The following is a 10,579-nucleotide window of genomic DNA, read 5'->3' on the forward strand; positions in this document are numbered from 1 at the left end:
TAATTTACAATTTGTACATTTTTCATGCGCGTATCTTAATTTCAATAAGTCAAAACTCTATGACTATAAGGTATTTTACACCAATCAATAAGTCAAAACTCTAGGACTATAAGGTATTTTACACCAATAAATCGCAATTATATCGTATTTGTATGCACTATAGAAATATATTTATACACCAATATTTCAACAACAGCATCAATATTAAGAAAAGTAAACACGACATGAAACGGAGATAATGTAACATACTCATCTTGAGCAATAAAATGTTGGAACCAAATTTATGCTTTCTTGCTGCTTTAAGAAATTGTTACCGAAGGTGTTCGATTTATGTGGAAAAATACCCAAAAACCGATGAAAAGAAAAGAGAAAACTGCTATAGCCATATTGGACGCAAATCAACCACTACGCTAACCCCATTGCATCCCACATCTTTCCCTTCTTCCGACAATTGCGAGCTGTATTTTTACTTTGCAAAATCCCAGTGAAACCTCAAAAAACAAACTCAAATCTTGATGGAAAACCTGTCAGCTGATGTTCATCGCTCGAAAATGCTGCAACTTTATGTCACTGGTCAGTCATTATTAATCTTTCTGTACTTTGTTAAAGTCTGATGCATCATTCTACAATTTCTATATCCATTTTTAACCATTACCCATTACCAAGGACTTAAAAAAAATTGCAAATTCACTGTCTAAATTTAGCAAAAATCATCATAAAATCGAAAGGAAGCTGTATGTTGAAGTCAATCGTTAGTCCACATGGACCTTGTACAATTGGACTTGGAAAACGAGGACATGGAATTCAATATGGGTTCTGGGGAAGAAGAAGAAGAGACTGTTCATGTTTTAGGACAACAACGTCAATATGATGATAATTATAAAATGACAATGAATTAGCCGAAAGGGCTCGGACTTCTCTGTCAATTTCTAATGGGAATGATGGGGATTTCCATCTCGAGCGCTATGAGGGAATGGAATTTGATTCTGAACAGGCTGGTAGAATTGCTTACAAGTCGTATGTGCGGAGGGTTGGGTTTAGCACCCGGAGTAGTGTGTATCAGAGGTCACGGGGTGATGGGTCCATCATTTATCGCCAAGTTGTGTGTTCGAGAGAGGGGTTTAGACGCGAAAAATCGGTTGAAGCGCCAGCGTACTGTCACAAGAATCGGTTGTCAATTGACTGTCAAGAGACAGGATTCTGGGAAATGGGCTGTGACAAAGTTTGTAAAGGAGCATAATCACGAACTTGTGCCACCGGATAAGGTGCATCCTTTGCTCGCATAGGCATGTGTCTGGACCTGCTCGAAGCTTGATCGATACCCTTCAAGCAGCTGGAATGGGGCCAAGTGGGGTGATGACGGTGTTGGCAATTGAATCAGGTAGAATTAGTAATGTTGGTTTCGCAAAGGTTGATTGCCAGAATTACATGAGCAGCAGCCGACAGAGGACCCTTGGAAATGGGGTCAGCATATCATTGATTATGTGAAGCATATGAAGGCTGAGGATCCTGGTCCTTTTTATGCTATCCGAGGCGATCTCGACAATGCACATGGAAACATTTTTTGGACCGATTCAACTTCTAGGATGAATTATATAAGTAATTTGGAGACAAGTTTACTTTTGACATAACTTATAGGACTAACTGTTACAGGGTTCCCTTTGCCCCATTTACAGGAGTGAACGATGCTGGTATTGTTCGGTTGTGCATTGCTCCTCAATGAGTCTTAGTCCTCCTTTGTTTGGCTATTCGAGACTTGGCTTGATGCTATGTCTGTTTGTCCTCCAATATCCATCACTATTGACCACTAGAGCCGGTCATGTAATTGTCGGGGCCTGAGACGAAGTCCGTAAATTAGGGCCCGGCGAAGTTAACGTAAATGCAAAATTCAACGGTGTATTATGCGATCCATTACTAACTTAAAAAACTAACATTAAAAAAACAATCAAATATATTATAAAAAAGATTTATATTATAAACTATCAAAACCAACAATGTTTCAAACAATTAGTTAAATAATATTCATCTTGCTATTTTAGAGGCAAAAATATCAATTAAATCTGAATAATTTAGTTGCTCAATCATTTCTTTCTCTATTGATAACATAGCCAACCCGTTTAATCTTTTTTGTGACATAGTTGATGGGAGATAGGTTTTGATCAACTTCAATTTCGAGAAACTTCTTTCCGCAGATGTAATTATAACCGGTATGGTTAATAAAATTTTGTAAGCAATATAAGTATTTGAGAAACAAACATTCAATGTCTTCAAATATTGTAGCATTTCAATTGTTCTTGTTGCTTCACTTGGTATATAACACTTCAAGACTTGTAACTCCAAACATAAATCATCTCCACTGATGTTCAAACGCCTATTATGTTGAAGATATTTCTCAAGATTCATACAAGAGTTCAACAAACTTGAACAAAGGCAGCTGTAATTTGGGTATTTCCGAATGCCTATCACTTCTGTAAATGGAATATATTTAGGGAAGCACAGGATAAACTGTCCCATATATTCCACTCTTGTCCTTCTTTTGAAGCAGAAATTCCATAAATGCGTTAATGAGACTGGAACAATAGAGTTCAAATTATGTTGGGTTTCTCTTCTTGAGTGATATGGTTTAACAGATAGTGACTGGCTTAAGTTGATGTATGATGATCGGCTGCAGTGGGTACCAGTTTTTCTCCTTGGTGCATTCTTTGGGGAGATGTATATTGCCCAGTCCATTGAGAACGTAAATTCATTCTTTAGTGGATATATCAATGCATCTAGAAATATACAAGTCCTAATTAAGCAGTGTGAGAAAGCCATTGCCTGTAGACGGGAAAAAGAAGTGAAGGCAGATTACAATACCATAAATACTATGGCAGTTCCATCTCCTATGGAAAACAGGCAGCTAGCATCTATACAAGGACAATATTTATGAAATTTCAGGAGGAATTGGTTGAGACTCTGGCTAATCAGGCCACAATCAATGATATAGGAGTGGACATCCTCTATCAGGTGGCAAAGTATGGAGAAGGCCATAAGGCATACTTTATTCGGTTCAATGTTTTTGAAAACAAAGCTAATTGTAGCTGCCAAATGTTTGAGTTTTCCGGAATTCTTTGCAGGCATATTATATTAGCAGTTTTCAGGATGACAAACCTTTTAACACTTCCATCTCGTTATATTTTGAAACGGTGGACGAGAAAAGCCAAGAGTGAGGTTGTATTGGATGAGAGCAATCTTGGTTTGGAAAATAATCCTCAAGAGTCCTTCACTGCTCGCTATGATAATCTAATCACGGGACGGAAGCCATCAAATATGTAGAAGACGGAGCAAATTCTGTACATGTTTACCATGTAGCAGTGAATGCTCTACGTGAGGCCGCAAGGAAGGTTGCTGCTGCAAAGCAGAACACACCATCTGTTGTTCAGAGCACTCAGATCATTATGTGGAATCAGGGGATCGATGTAAATGAAATACATGGTGATCCCAATGTAAATTCTTTTCTCATAATGTAGTTTTCAGTTTGCATGGTTTTGGCGAAGCACTGTACTTTCCTTACATTCAAAATTGAATATTCATATCGTTTGATATTTGATCAAAGCATGTATATTACCACTCACTTATTGAATAAAAATTAAGCTTCAATGAAAGCTTCCATATTTGGGAAAAGCCAATATTGAGATTGATTAAAGAAAGTTTTGATGATAAATTGAAGGGCCTAATAATTTGTGAAAATTTAACTTCATAGTGGTAAAATTATGTAGATTCTTAAGCTGCCTAATAAAAGTATGTGTGGGACTTATAGGTTTTTCCTTTATGTATCAAGTTTACACTCCCCCTTACTCAGGGGCGGAGCCAGCTTAGGACCAGTGCGGGCAGCACTCTGCGTCTGATTATGGTGCCTTTCTTCAACTGGTACTCTCTTGGTTTGATTATGGTGTTTTTCTTTTTTAAAGTTGAAGCCCCACATGTTGGCATATGGTAATGAGTGAAAAAGCCCAACAAATGCCCAATAAGGTAATACCATCAACCAATATTCCAACCCAATTTTCAATTTCAACCCATTCGTAATTCATTCATCATTCTTCCATGCTCCACCCGTGTCCGCCGACCTCCCGCCTCCGAGTCTTTGACTTTTATCTGCCGCCTCCGACGTTGAACTTCTCAATCGAGGCAACCAGCAGACCTTTGAGCCCTAGACGCAGGTCACGCAAGCAGCAGCACCACCTTTGAAATAGAGTCCTTGAACTTCTCAAGACGCGGCAGCCGGCAGCAGACCCTGAGTCCTTGACCTTTGATTCGCGACACCATCACCGGCACAACAGAAGAAGAAGGTAAGCCCCTTGATTTTGACTCCTGAACTCTAAAGCCTACTCAAGTTTTTGTTTAGTTTTTATTTGTTCACAGTTATTTACTTATTTTGATTTGTGTAGTTGTAATTGTTTCTTTTTAACATATGAAATTACTTTTGAAATGCTATTGAAATGCTTGAAATCTTGAATTGCTTTTGAATGCTCTTGAAATTAGACCTAGGAGCCTCAGGCTTGTGAAGCCCTCGAGCCTGATTGACTAATTCGGTGATTCCTGAAGATGCTCCCAGCCTACTCAAGTTTCAGTGTTAATGGACTCACTACTCCGTGACTGTGAGTTCACTTACTCTATGACTGAAGCTTGATTCCAATTTCATGTTGCTAAAATGCTAAATTTCTAATGCTGCCTCCGTGACTGTGAAATCATTCTGTAACTGTGAGTTGCTAATCATTTATGACTAAAAACTCAACGGCGCGGACAAAATTGTGCCCGCACTGAAAAAGAATCCTGGCTCCGCCCCTGCCCTTACTCAGTGGAAAAATAATTATATTGTACTAATAATTACGATATCATACTTATGGACTTCTCTAATTAATTGATATGTGAACACGAATTACTACGTTAATATGATTATTTTTGAATTGGCACTAGGTTGAATGACGGAACTATACTTGAATACTTTTGAACTAGATTTCCCATTTTATTTCTCCTCTCTTTCTTTTTTTTAGTTAATACCATCATTGCTTTAAATGGATTTTCAAGCATGCATAAGATATTTATTATGCATGATTAGAGATAATTATTTGTTTATGTGAACTGGAGCAGAACTTGGAAGTAAATTATCTTATTTCATACTTTACGTTTACAATTCTAGGCTTCAATAAATAATATACAAATAGGGACTAATAAGGTAACTATCTAAACATGAAAGAAAGAAGTTTACCTAATCAAAATATGGCTATACAATAATACTAAATCAATACAAAATCAATCCCATAATAATTACTTGATTTCTACCCTCCCCCTCAAGTTGGATTCTAGATATTGACCATGTCCAACTTGTAAATGAAATCCTCAAAGTTTTGTCGCGATAGTCCTTTGGTGAAAATATTTGTAATTTGTTCTTTGGTGGGCACATAAGTCATGCATATAATCTCATCTTCAACTTTTTTTATTGATGAAGTGTCTATCTACTTCCACATGTTAGGTTCAATCACGTTGAATTGGATTGAGAGATATGTTAATAACCGCTTTGTTGTCGCAATAGAGTTTGATTGGAAGTTTTACCATAGCTTGTAATTTATCCAATAATTTCTTTATGCAATCCTTCACATATTTCTTGTGCAGCTACTCTAAACTTAGCTTTAGCACTACTTCTAGCTACCACATTCTGATTCTTATTTTTCCAAGTTACCAAATTTCCCTAGATGAATCTACAAGATTATTGCAAAGGTACAAGCAAATAGATTTAAAGAGGTGTCTGGAAAAGTGGTGTCTAAATTTCATAATGTGGCACTAGATATTGGATTCTGTACTTATAGGAAATGAATGTATTGACTTGAAATTGTGCATAGGGGTTTCAGAGATATTATGTAAGTTTGATATTCATAAAACCTATGACCACGTGAATTGGGGATTCCTCTTGTATATGCTCAGGTGATGTCGCTTGGAGGATAAGTGGTGTAGATGGATTCAATTTCGTATCTCTGCGGTTTCCTTTTCAGTTTTGGTGAACGACACTCCTGAGGGTTTTTTTCGGAGTGGCAGAGATTTGAGATAAGGGAATCCTTTGTCTTCTTTGCTATTTGTTATTGTTATGAAGACTGTCAGTAGGATGCTTAAGAAGGCTGTGAGGGAGAGCCTGTTAAGGGATTTTATGATTGACCAATTGCAGGTATCCCATTTTTTATTTGAAGACGACATATTGATTTTCTGTGATACAGATGCTAAGCAATTCAGGAACTTGCATCGTCTGTTTCTATGCTTTGAAGCTGTATCTGGATTGAAGATAAATTGGGAAAATGAACTATCGCAGTGGGAGATATCGATAATGTGGAGGAGTTGGCAGCCATATTGGATTGTAGGGTTGCGCAGCTACCTATGTCATATCTTGGGCTCTCCTTGGGAGCACGCTTTAAAAAGTATACATATTTGGAACAGTATTGTAGAAAAGGTGGAGAGGAGGCTAGCGAGTAGGAAACATATGTACCTCTCAAAGGGATGTCATCTTACCCTCATTAAGTCCACCCTATCAAATCTCCCTACTTATTTCGTGTCATTTTCCTATTTCTGTCTCAATGGCAAAAAGATTAGAGAGGATTCAGAGAGAATGTTTATGGGGAGGGTTTGGGGAAGAGAGGAAACTTCACTTGGTTAATTGGGGTGCAATTTATTTTCTCATAAGGACGGGGGGCCTCGGATTGAGGAGTCTGGTATTGTTTAATAAAGCTTTGTTGGGTAAGTGGTTGTGATGATTCGACGTGGAGAGGGAAAGCTATTGGAGAGAAATTATAGAGGCGAAATATGGTGTTATCGAGGGGGATGGTGCTCAATCGAGGTTCGTGGCTCTTATGGGATGAGTTTGTGGAGGTATATCTGACGAGGGTGGAGACACTTTCTGGATAGATTGACGTTTGCGGTTGGGAATGACAATACTATTAGATTTTAGGAAGATTGGTGGTGTGAAAATCGACTGTTAAGAGTGGGATTTCTTTCTCTGTATCGTATTGTTTTGATGTCATCTGCTATGGTGAATGAGGTCTTACATGTACATAATGAGAATCTCAGTTGGAACATTGCTTTTGGGAGGGGTTTGCAGGATTGGGAGTTGGATGATTATGCGATACTTGTGACCTCTTTATACTAGAAGCACATTAGGGTAGAAGAGGGTGATTGTAGCAGGTGGAGGTTGATACGAGATGGTATTTTCTCAGTTGGTACTTATTTTAGGTTCTTATTGAGACCTGTGGAGAGCTCATTCCCCTGGAAGATGGTATGACAATGTAAAGTGTCCCCTTAGGTAGCATTTTTACTATGGACGGTTGGAAAGAGACAGCTGTTAACGGTAGATAACCTCCAAATATAGGGTTTTTATGTTACAGAGTGGTGATATATGTGTAGGAGGAATGGAGAGACGATTGATTAGTTGTCTTCATTGTGACGGTGCTCGTTCCCTGTGGAATGATATTCTGACTTCTCAACACATGGATTAGGTTTTTCCGCTGAGTATGGACGATGTATTGAAAGCATAGAGGAGAAAATTTCGTAATAAGGATATCAAGCTTGTTTGAGATCTTATTCCAGGATGCATCGTCTGATATGTGTGGAGGGAGAGAAACAGCTGCTATTTTGATGATCATTCAGGGAAGCAGAGCATATTAAAGAATTATTTCATTTGACATTGTATACTTGGTTTAATGCTGTGGCTACTATTTATATAGACATGCTGCCCAGTTTTATGTTGTTTCTTTCTTGTAGAAATTGATAATACACTTCAAGAATAGTCCGTTTTCAAGGATACCCTTTGAGATATCTAAGGATTCTATCTTCTGTTTCTAAGTGAGCTTCTTTTGGAGAGTGTATGTGTTGGCTTACCACTCTTACTGCAAATACATTATCAGGTCTAGTGTGAGAGAGATATATTAATTTTTCGACTAGTCATTGATATCTGTCCTTTTTGATTAACTTTCCCGTGCTTTTATCTTTTCTTCATACGTCCATTAGTGTATCACTTGATTTGTATCAAAGCATGCCGGTCTCAGTTAGAAGATCAAGTATGTATTTTTGTTGTGAAAGATCGATAACTTTCTTAGATCTGGTCACTTCCATTCCTAAGAAATATCGTATATGTCCCAAGTCTTTTACTTCAAATTCTATAACTAGGCTTTTCTTAACTTCAAATTCTGTAAGCCTTCGATTTCTACTATATTATCTCCAGTCAGTATAATGTCATCAACGTATACAATAGAGATCGTTTTCTTCCCCGTCTCAGATACTTGGTAGAATATTGTATGATCTGATTGTTCTTGCTGATATCTTTGACTTCTCCATACTTGTGCAAATCTGTAGACCCATGCTCCTGGTGATTGTTTGAGGTCGTACAATGATTTTTTTAAGTTTACACACCATATTTCTTTCATCATTTTTACAGAAACTAGGGAGTTGTGTCATGAATACCTCTTCTTCCAATTCTCCATTCAAGAATGTGTTTTTAATGTCAAATTGTTGGAAAGGCCAATCTACGTTTGCTGCTAAGGACAACTCGGAAAGTATTTCATTTTACTACGAGGGCAAAAGTTTTTGTGTAATCAATGCCGTAGGTCTGTGCATATCCTTTTGCAAGAAGTCAAGTTTTGTACTGCTCTATTATCTTATCAGCTTTGTACTTCACATTAAAGACCCATTTGAGCTCGATAGTTTTTTTTTCCTCTTGGACATTCTACCACATTCCAAGTTTTTTTTTTCCAATGCTCACATTTCTTCAAAAACTGCTTCTTTCCATTTTGGAATAGCCATGGCCTCCAAAATATATTTTGATATTTTTGTGCCGTCGAGGTTATAAGAAAAACTGTGAAATCTTGCAGATAGAATGTTATAGGAAACAAATTTTGAGATAAGATGGAGAATATATGACCGGGGCTGTTTTATGAGAGTGATGGGTAGGTCACTTTCTGAGGCTTATTATTTGAAGAAGTTTCATTTGGATATGGAGTTATGGTCGGTTCCAACTCTATTGGTACATCAGGTCTGAGTTCACTTTGTACGTTGATTTTGGCTTCTTTGAGTAAACTAATATCTCATTGTTAACTTGCTTTTTTGCATCTCCTATTGAGTTTAAATTTCCCTTTGTACATGGCATGTTAGGACCATGAGGAGTGATTGATTCCATGTTTATGATTGGTTAAGTAGGGGTGAGAGTAAAGTCTAAGAGTTGATTTGAGCTCAAGAGTCGATCTTCACTCAACTTTTCCTCCCTGAAGATAGGGTTTTTGAAAGGATGGAATTTTTTCAAAAAATGTGACATCACTACTAGCAAATACCTTTTTTTGTTGATGGATCATAGCTTTGTAGCCCTTTTGGGTAGCCGAGTCGTTGAGTTTACTTCAGTGATGATGGTATATATGGACAAAAGCAATACACCCAAATATTCGAAGAGGTAAGTTTGGTGGCAACTGGGAAAAAATTTCTGAAGTATTTGGAGAGGTGATTTGAATGAGAGGAATTAGCTGGGCAATCTGTTTATAAGATATGTCGATGTTAAGATGGTATGCCCCCAAAAATATTTCGGCATATTTATGGTGAACATTAAGATACGGGGTATTTCTAGGAGGTGTCTATTCTTCCATTCAACAATCCCATTTTTGTTGCGAAGTATCGACACAAGAGTTTTGGTGAATTATTTCTTATTTGTGAAGAAATTCTTTCAAGATAGTGTTAAAATGTTCTGTGCCATTTTCAATCTGCAAGATTTATATTTGTGTTTGAAATTGTGTTTGAATCATAAAATGAAGGTTTATGAGCATAGTTCGTACATCAGACTTTTCTTTTAGTAGATAAACCCAACACAATCTAATATGGTCATTTATAAATGTTATGAGCTATTTTTTGTTAGTTCGACTCGAGATTACTGAGGGACCTTATAAATCAATATGAATTAAAGTGAATGGTTCATATGGTTTTTATGTAGATTGTGAGAAGGAGTTATGATGTGCTTCACATGTTCTCAATTTTCACATTGGAAATCAAAGATCTTTTTATTTGGAAAAACAATGAAGGAAGTGCATGATGTAAATATTGAAAATTAGGATGATCCATTCTAAAATGCCATAACAAAGATTCACTATCACTCAAAGAAAAAACAGAATCACGAGTTGCAATTTGATTTTGTTTTCTCATATCAGGCTCTTCAAAGTAGTAGAGCCCGTCACATTCTTTAGCATTGTTAATCTTCTTTCTCGATGATAGGTCCTGAAAAAATGCAGTGAGATAAGAGGAATTTAGCTGAGCAATTGGAGTTTTTCTTTAATTTACTAATTGACATCAATTTGCAAGACAAGTTTGGAACATAAAGGACAGACTTTATTGTTATAAGGTCAGAGATTTGAATAGTCCCTTTCCCTGCTACGGGTGAGAGTGAGTCATTTGCAATTTTATCTTTGATATTATCAACACGGGTGGAATATGTGAAGAAAAGATGGTAAGAGTCCATCATGTAATTAGATGCACCTGAATCAATAATCCAGGGAGCTTTGGAGTGAGTGGTTATGTGTAATGT

General features: G+C 37.1%; 1 pseudogene; it reads left to right on the forward strand.

Annotated features, from left to right (window-relative positions):
• Nucleotides 1–515: 515 nt before the first annotated feature.
• LOC111397794 lies at nucleotides 516–6,682 on the forward strand (annotated as a pseudogene).
• The last annotated feature ends 3,897 nt before the right edge of the window (nucleotides 6,683–10,579 follow it).

The sequence above is a fragment of the Olea europaea genome, chromosome 7, assembly GCF_002742605.1.
Source record: "Olea europaea var. sylvestris chromosome 7, O_europaea_v1, whole genome shotgun sequence".
Classification (NCBI taxonomy): Eukaryota; Viridiplantae; Streptophyta; class Magnoliopsida; order Lamiales; family Oleaceae; genus Olea; species Olea europaea.